Here is a 10,261-nt window from a genome sequence, read left to right as displayed (position 1 = left end):
TTGTGATGGAGATCAGCCCGCTTTGTTGTGCTCAATAGAAATGTCCATTGTTTCCATTGTGAGAGTATACGTGAATGGAGATCAAACTCTGTTTTCAAACCTGCTGGACAGTTCGAAGAACTTGCAGCATGGCATTCGCTCTCATAATTTCTCTCCTCTGGCCTAGTGTGTAGAATAACAAATCTTCTGAGTTTAATTAAGAGCAGTAGTTGAAGAAAATGAGCGAGCTAACGACCCTTTGGCACTGAAGGTTGGAAAGTTCAAAATTGGTCTCGCGAGGGCAGCGCGCGTGAAGAGAAGATTAGAGTATAGAAAGATCGATAAAAGTATTCTTTAAAACAGAAATCTATTGTCATGTAAAATTAGTCCTTGCCTTTGCATGCACACTCTCCAGTTACTCATTTATTTGTTTTCGAGACGAGGAATACAATTCAACTGACTAAATGTGCGAAACTCTTTGAAAAGTTAGCAGTTTGCAATATCGCAGGGTTATTTGGCTAGAAGCGTAGAACACTGTAATATTAGCGGTTGGAAACCACAAGGCAAATAAAACCCCTTGTGACAGATTGCATCATGTAAGCCCTCTAAAATGAGAAGATTTTCTTGGATTTTAGATAATTTGATTAAAAATAAGAAGAGAGCCAATTTTATTTTGAAAGCAGGTAATTACTTTAACAGCCGAGGTAACTAGGACCATTTTACCTCCAAAATTCTTCAGCATGGGGGGCCATTTTCACTATACAAGATGGATGCTGTAAAAAAATTTTCCAAGAAAAATAATTTGAGGCAACCCTCATATATATACAAACAATGTAAATATTTTTATAAATATTGGCTTATACCTATTTTGCCTTATTTTCCTTTCAGTAATCAGATGGTGAAGTCAACCAACAATTTTTGAAAATTCGAATGCTATATTATTTTTCCTGTTTTATAAAAGCTGGAAGACTTTATTTTTAAAATAGGGATTCAGGTGACTATACTAGCAAAATTATAATGAAAAATAGCTGTTTCTAGCTGTTTAACTTTGTTTACGTTTGGTTGTGCTAGAAATGGCTGTAAAATATTAAGGTTGTGATGTTATCTATAAACAACAAAGATTTTTCTGGAATACTTATAATTGTCACTGTAAGAACATGAATGATGATAATATGCAAATAATGAATATTAGGGCAGGGTTATGCTGGTATCAACCAAGGTGGAAACTGTTGTCATGGTTACAATGACGAAAGTGGAAAATAACGGTACACCACGAAAACCAGTAATCCATTGAGTCTACAAAAAGCTCAGTTTGTGATCAGAAAGTTATTAGAGGCAGTGAAAGTTGCTAGGAAATTTCCGAGAAATTTTAGATAATTCAGAAGAACAGGATAAGATCAGTGCTGTAAAAGACAAACAAATGTAGCCTGTTTCTGAACAAAGTACCTATTCTGCATGCTAGTTAATTCAACATCTTCATATTTACACCCTCAATGTATTCAAAAATCACGCCACAAGCAATTACACGCCACAAAGTCCTGCCCCTGCGGCTCTCTCGCTGTTTATAACCGCGTAGAAGCGACCGAAAAAACATTGTCGCTACCCTACTCCGGACGCACCTTTTTAAATTGATTTTGTGAGGAAGGATTCTCAAAGTCTTGTTGCCTGGAAGTAAGATGAATACTTCTGTTGACATTCCCAATAAACTACAATTTTCTATTTGCTTCTTATAAATATCTTCCTTACATTTAATTATGTAGGGTTTGCAAGGTCGAGCTCTCCTTTTCATTGCCAAAGGATGGCGATCTTTCATTTTTGCAGAAGCCAAGAAATATGCCTCAGGCTACACATGTCGCAATCTGCACTGTGTTATAGTTAAACATTCATGGTGGCAATTTAAAAACTTATTTAGCCGTACCATTATTAAGTGAGATAAGATAAAGATATTCGTAATACGCATGTGACGTCATCTTCGACACCAATTTCATGTTTTCGCCGTCATCAGTCCAGTCTCTGTAATGATATCTTCACTTGAAGCTAATCAACGAGCAGGTGCTTGTATTTGTGTAACCAGTTACGTGAAATGGAGTTCCTTTGTTATGAAATTTGTTTTCAAAACTTGAGTTGTCACTAACAAAAATTTTGCTGCTAGATTTGATTTCTGGCGAGTTTGATTGCGTTATTAGTGCCTTTTTGTAGTATCAGCAATTAGCATTATAATCTAGTTCTTAATCCGAGGAAATTATACTTAAGGCAATTTCCTGGTTGGTCGTTTTGCGCGTAGTTTCTTTGCTATTCCAGGCATTGTTCAGGAAAAAGGATAGCAGAAATGAGCTCGCTTTCCTTTAAACTGCGTAGCTGGTTTTTCGAATATATTCTTAGCAGCAGTGGTTGTAGGGACTGCGGGATCGGGGCCAAAAAGATCTGCGGGGCTAGGGGCCAAAAACATCTGCGGGGCCCTTGTTCTTTACAATTTCTATTTTTTTTCTTAGGTGTGGGGCCCCTTTTGGCTACCATAAGCCCGGGGCCTGGGGTCATGGACCCCCCTTAAAACCGCCAATGATTGTTAGAAATCGTTGCGCTGGATTTCCTTGCGTAAGAAGCAAGGTGAAAACCATCCCCCGATAGCATTTTTTGACAGGGATTCCCCAAGAAGAATAAAATGATTTGGGCTTTTTTCCATTTTCCCATGTCCCCTGCCAGCTGAAATTTTCTGTCTGCAGTCTTGAGTTCCCCTTTCGAAAATTTATTGTCTTTTGAGGTCAAATCTGGAGCTCTCTTCAACAGTTCTCTTTGAGGCCCATTTGCCCAGCCAAATCTTACCCAACCCCTGATAACAGCAGGGTTGGGAAGAACGCTAACAAGCAGTGCGCTTGCTAGCATTTTCGCTCTAGAATGGTGTTCAGGTCTCATTTGCCAACAAAGTGAGTGAGACAACCTTTAATTCCTGACAAATTTGACATATTCACCGAAAATAACACCCACACATGGCTAAAAATCCTCTTTTTTGAGATAACACTTTTTTCAAAATTGCATTTTACAGTAGCTCAGCCTCAGCTTGTTCTTAATCTGTTCTTAACTTTTGAGGCTCATGCTTTTGTGAAATTGTTCTTATTAAAAAGAGAGTGTAATAATTGTTAAACTGTATTATATTTCAGGTTGTGTTGTGGCCAACATTATCACAGGTTTGCTTGTTGGAAAAGATTTTGCATTCGCTGGGTAGCCGTAGTACACATTGCAAAAATATGTTATCTGTTTATTTTTTGCACGATTCGCTGAAGATGGACTAGCAACGGCAGTCTTAGTTCAAACTTAGTGATGTTTAGTTGCTTAGAAAAACGTAAATTGGTGAGAAACACTTAATTATTAACTATGTTTGCTAAGGAACATGTTTTCAGAATCTTTTAAAACATTCCTTGAGTTTAAAACTTAATTAAAGCTCTTCTTACAATTTATGTCTTTCAAACAATGATACGTGAGTACCAACGAGCAGTCAAAAGACCATACTGTAATTAATAAAATTAGGTACACGTAATGTAAAATAGCGCTTAACAATACCAATCCTCCGCGAGAATCGTCCAGAATACATCAGAGAAAAAAGCAGAGATTGTAGCTACATACAGAGATTTGAATAACAGGGGTTTTAGATTATACTAAATTTCATCCAGTTATAGGTTATGATATTGCTAAAGATTCTAGAAAGTAGCTGCTTCACCAGATTACCTGATTCTTATTTAGAGAAGCAAAGCAGGATGTTTCTCAAAATGAGTAAGGAATTGGCAATTTTTATCAAATAGAGACCTCGACAAAATTCAAGCGCCTCTCCAACTGAATATTATGTTTCTACTGCCTTTAGTTTAAAAGATCTGTTTTAAATGCAAGGTCCCAATTATTCAATCAAAGGAACAAATATCCTAATTTAAGTAAATTTCTTATTCATCCCTCTTCGATCATAACACAAGTTTTCTTGTCCTTTATTTAATATGTCATTCATGTAAAGCAGATCTTGAAAAACTATATCTTAATAGCAGTTTGATCGTAATATTCACATGTGCGAACGCCAAGCTTCACATCTTGCATTATCCAAAAATTATCATATTTTGCTTTCATTAGCCTCCATCACTGCCATCCGGGCTCCAAAAGCCATCTTGTTGCGACAGAATTTTTATATGTGGCACATGAAGTATATTTCTAGGACAAGCAAACTGCAGCCGAACATGAATTAGTTTAATGTTAAAAATTTGGTTTCGTTATATATTTGCAGTTACTTGTTTAAATTTTGTGGCAGCTTTTCCCTTGCTAATCGCATTCGATGCGATTCAATCCCAGAATGGAGAGGGGAGAGGGTCAAAGTGGTTGTTAACTGAATAATTTGGGACGAAAGTTGAATACTTTTGACATTATAGCATTAAATATGATCGTTCTACGTACGTGTTCAAGTTGTGCGGTTTTTAATTTCGTGACTCATTATGAAAAAGAATCAGTCGACGAAAGAAAGACTTTTATCGTTTATCGAAATCTAATCAACGACTCTGCACAACACATATGGTTTTTAATTAACAACTGTGATGGAAAGTAGTTTTCTGCTTGACTTAATCAGGACCTTCTGCATTTATTACATACCCGTTGCCATAGTGTTTTTGTTGAGACTGAAAACATTCAGATAGGGTATATTTTTACGAATCTTTTATCATTGAAGTAAAAATGAAAAGGGGATCTAGGGATAAAACTGTCCACTAAAAATGCATCTCGACGCCCCATTTTACTCTCTGAAAACATGCATTTGTATAAATCGCGGATTCTTGTTTAAGAACATCTACAGCGGTCATTTTGCAAGAGTAGGCCAGTAACAACATATACTTATGTTAAGTCCTATCTAGATCTCAACATGTGTACACCAAAAAACTGTTACGCCTCAAAAAGGGCCTGGGATCTACACTATTGCTATACACAATCAGGTGGCAGAAAAGTGTTTGTAATTAACAACAGTTGAGTAAAATGTTCTGGCTTTCGAATAAATTTTGTTGCTTAACTTTGAAGTAAAGGTAGGGTGTACGCAATGATATGTTTTAAAGTTTCAACGGTTTGATCGCGTTGGCCAGTTTACTGGTTTTAAGATTCCATGATTTCCCTAGACATTTAACCTGCTGAACATAAACATGGTAGATTATGGGAGATTTAAGAAGATTTATCTAACAAAACCCTGATAATTTGAATCAGCCGGTGCACGAAAGGAAAACGCCGAGAAGGCTTTATGGACAGAAACGCATGCTAAAGCTCAGAGAATTGAAACTGTGACGTCATCATCAATCAATTTTTAGAAAAAAATCATGAAAAACCTCTAAAAGTGTAAAACTTCACATCTCTCAATTACATTGACATAGAGACATAGTAAATGAAAAACTGCGTTTCGCTAATGGAGTACTGGTGTTTTGGCCTGGTTTGATGAATTTTAGAACCAAGACCATACTTCAGTGATTCGAGGTGGAAAGAGCCTCCTCTTATGTGGGCATATCTTGACCTATCATCGACGTATTGGACTAATTTTGGACATTGCAGATTAATTTCAAATCAATGCAAATTAAAAGATTCTGAAAATTGGTCTTTGGAACCCTGTGCTTACCAGATTTACCACATACATCCCGGATGGTGACGGTTGACTGGAGGGCCACAGGTGTCATTAAAGGTTGTCGACCATTTTATCCATTCACAAGGGGGCTGGGAATGGTTCTAGTAGCCAAAATTGAAAGATGAAAAGGAACAGTTATTCAAAAGATATTCAGTGGCCTACTGCTTTGTTGATATCTCGTTGTTTTAGTAGATTGCAGATTTCAATATTTATTGGCAATATTGAAAGTTTTGATTTACATAAAGTGTAAGCATTCGAACTAGGGATTTTTCCTGCGTTTAGTCAGAAACTTACGACCAAATTGGAAATAAACAACTCAAAGCAGGCTAGAAGGATTATTCGAGCGGAGAAGAACACAATATTAATAGCTTAAACAGTGTGTATGCTACAAAAGCGAAGTCTGGTGATTGAACGAGCTGTTTGTTAAAGCAAGAAACTGAGACAAATTCATTCTCCGTGATCGAATTTACAAACTATCGTAATGCGACTGGTCAAAAATGAGGATAAAAGTTAACGATTAAACTTTCCCACAATTTCATGTGCAAGGTTACTTTTCCAGCTTTTGCAATCCATCTCATAAATTTTACATGATTTTTGATATAACTGAAATCTGAAAGATTTGCAGATATTCTAGTTGCGGCAAAGCTGTAATCAACTCCATTGAGAGAAAGGTTGTAGAGAATTTCGTAGCGGTCTATGAGAGGCCGATATTTTTATACTTTGCCTTGCAATATAATCTTAGCGGCTTATGTTGATTGATATCGAGACTGTGATTAGACGGGAGGACTTAAAAAGCAAGATTGCGAGGTCTTTATAAATGCAATGATTATGCAAGGGAGTAAATTAGTTAAGTTGTTACTTTTGAAAATCAAATGGCAGTTGTTTTTGTTGGTACTATGTCCCAAATGGCAAAATTTATCTGCAAGCCTTATTCGTGATTCAAGAAGAGATGGTTTGAGCGGCCCAACTAGGATGGTCAACAGTAGAGAATTCCCGTTGCTATCTCTAAACTTTGAGACCTGTTTTCCTTGTTCTTTGAAACATTGATTATGTTTGAAATGTCCAATAAACAATTAGCCTCAAAATTCCCGATAATCACAGTGAAACTCCCAAACCTAAGGATAGATTTATTTTATCTGTTGACGTATACTAACGAAAAGTATTGCACCACCCGCTACAAAATCGCAGTAACGCCGCTAGAATCTTTAACTCTAATCCTTGCCAAAAATAACTAGAAGGCCTTCCCATTGCAGCATGCAAATAAACAAAGGGAGTCTAAAACTACCTTACCAAAATATCACTGCCGCTTCAAAAATTTCGACCCCTCTCCCCCGATACAATGTTGATTTATTTTCTCAAAATTTACTTTCATACAGCTTTCAGTGAAGAAATTTTTACATTCAGGATCAAAACAGCTCAATTGAACAACATTGTAATGGGGCTAGGGGGGGGGGGGGGGGATTTTTCAAAAAAAGCTTCAGCTTTGCTCAAGTGTTCCAACAATTTTGGCAAGGATTGTAGCTAATTCAAATGTTTGTAGCAAGTTATGTAAAAGTTCGAGGACGACTTTTTAGATGGAAAATAACAAAAACTTTATGAGGATTTAGTATGACAAAAGTTTCTTAAATACAGAATGCGTGATAATTGTCCTAAAGCCTATCCGAATGTCAGACGAAAAAAGTAAATGCAAAAATCTCCTTCACATATCTTGTCAACTTCTGTTGTCAAGAGTTTACTAATATTTAATTCTGTTGATCTAGAAATTCTGTATCAACGAACTATCTATGGATGTCCCTTACTAAAATAGGCTACAAATGCTATATGCACTCTTTTTAAAAAGAATGGAGTAAGTTTTTTTCAGTCTTGATAATAAAAGGAAATTTTTGTTTTCAGCCTTAATTATTCTTAAAGTATTCTTATTTTTTCAAATCTGATATGGTTTTAGGAGAATATCCCCTGCCTAGAATGAAAAGCATGCTTTTTAGAAAACGAAATACGTCAGTTCTGCAATTTTTTATTTTTTATATTCTTAAAAATTGGCTGAAATTCAGGGCCTGAATCTTCTTGCAAAAAAAATTTTTTATAAAAGAGTGTACCAACGCCGTCAATGCGCTACACACACGTTCTGGTAGGAACAGCCAAGACATCCGTGTATTACCTGTTATTACCACTGTATATCACTCTATAAATCATTGCTCCTTTGTTTTCACTATAATTTAATGATATCATTATTATCATTATCCCATCACAAAATTATAAAAGGATATGACCGTCCCAACCAGTCTGCAAGTTTCTGGTCGGATTTACCCGTGTTCAGTTTACCTTTCTGCCAAGAATCGAAAAACTGTTAACATAGAGTTGGGACTACATATTGCTGTACCTCAAGATTGATGCCTTGGTCCTTTACTGTTCTTGTGTCTTATCAATGATCTAACACTTAGTTTAGCTTGTTGATTCATTACCCGGGTACCAGACTTACTCACTCTAAGTGAATCTTGTAGCCAGGGCATTGATGTGTATAGATGAAAATGAATTTTAACGAGTTATTGGTAAACTTTTTTGAAATGGGTTGGAATTAGTTTAGAAAGAATTAATTGTAAACAAAGCGTTGCTCGCCAATTCAATAACAAATTTAACTCACAAAAACAATGCAATTAATTCCTTATTGAAGCACTATGATGTTTTTCTGGTTAATTTTTTCTTACAGCAAAAGGAATTGAAGAAATGACCCAGAAATTTTTATACACGCTTTAAGTATTTATACCATGTGGTTTACGCTTTCAAATAACGATCCAATTCAAGCTTGTGTCAGCTCACCATCCAACAAAAAGTAGCAGGATTATGTAACTTGACCGAAAATTTGAAATGTTGTCGTTATGTTGGTATGAAATAAAAGCCAGGTTTATGCTTGTTGGATTTCAAAATGCAAATAATACATTGAATAATATGACAAATTCACCAAGACGCGTTTCAATGATCATTCTATTGCAACTCTTTCCAAAATTTTTACTAAAAAAGGACCGTTCAACCGTCTAGGAAGTGTCAAAGATCAGACAGAAAATTTTATTTTTGCTCTTTTCAGAGGTTTTCAATAAAATGCCATAGTTTTTTATTAACCTCACCATTGAGTTTCGTTGAAATATTAAATGGAAATAACAATTATTCGATTGTTAAGATTAGATAAGCCATACCTAGGGCATCTGCCCGATATTATAAAACAATAACAGCAACAACAACAGGTAAGCACTCAACGTCTTTTAACTTCTGATTAATGTTTCGGGGTGTCCATTTCTTGGTTGTTGTGGGGACAAAATTCTGAGCCAGAAATTTGCCAAAAATGCAAAGATTGACGTCCTCCTTGTATAAACACTCAAGAAATCTATTTACAATTAAAGTTACAACAGCTTAGCGAGTTAGAAACTAACTAACTCATTCACTGTCGTGGACAAGTGCATTTTGAATTGAAACCATGAGAAGTGTTGTAGCTGTCGGGAAGAGGACTGGGTTCAAGGCAATACCCTGGGCATATAATAATTATCACATTGGTTGGGAGGCAACATAATGTGAGCCACAAATCACGGGTCTGACATGAGCGAAACCCTGTCACTATCAGCAGCATTAGTTATCGTACTCAACATTTAGCAAACTGCTTGATAATCCCTCTAAAGATCCTTATTGGCATACATATACTGTAATATCATAAAGAATCATGGTATATGATGTTAAAGAACTTCAGAAAAGTACTTAACATATCACTTAATGATTGTTATATGATGTCTTTTTTGTTCCCTTTTACAGGAAGACCCATGTAAACAGGGACATTGGCTAGGTGCGACAAATTTTCTATGTCCTTTGAAGGCTGAACGGGAGTATACTGTATGCTACTTTAATAGCCTAAGTTACAGACAGAAAAACTTCTTGCTACATGTCACTTGTTCAATTACATGTTTTCTCCTGTTACGTTTTCTTGTTTCTTAAAAAAAATCAGCTCTCTAGCATTTCAGTATTTAACAAACCTTTAAAAACTATAAAAAACCAGCAAAAAATTAACAAACTAAGTGGTACTTTCCCTGAGATTTGTTCCTTAAAAATAACGTTATTTTGAAGAGATAATTGTCCTTTTAAAATTTTCACTTTCCTTAATTTTCTCCAAACAAATTTTATCGTGGAAAGCCAAAAACTATTACGAAGTTGCCGAAGAAAGTGGCCGGACAAAATTTTCTGACAAAATTAGCCGAAAATACACCAGAAATGACTTATAGATGTACGATTGCGGAGGACGATTGCGGAGGACGATTGCGGAGGACGAGTGCGGAGGACGATTGCGGAGGACGAGTGCGGAGGACGATTGCGGAGGACTACCTACCAACTTACTAACATATCTAACGTTTACAGAAATGACTCAGCTTTACTCGTGCATTACGCAAGCTTTCTGTTGAAACATGAAAGCAATAAACGATTATGTGGTTAGCAGCGGTAAGAATATATTGGATTTTGAAGAAAGTACCTCGAATGTTTTGTTCAACGAGCATGCTTAACCGCATAATTACGTTAGATAAGATAAGTCTTTTCCATAGCGTCCATTTGGCCACGGAATAGCAAGCTGTGGTCACTTTATAAAATGTCACCACTTCGATGATGACCAAAGAAAAA

Source organism: Rhopilema esculentum, chromosome 10, assembly GCF_057945365.1.
Source record: "Rhopilema esculentum isolate cy_ngs chromosome 10, ASM5794536v1, whole genome shotgun sequence".
Lineage (NCBI taxonomy): Eukaryota > Metazoa > Cnidaria > Scyphozoa > Rhizostomeae > Rhizostomatidae > Rhopilema > Rhopilema esculentum.
This window is presented reverse-complemented; position numbering follows the sequence as displayed.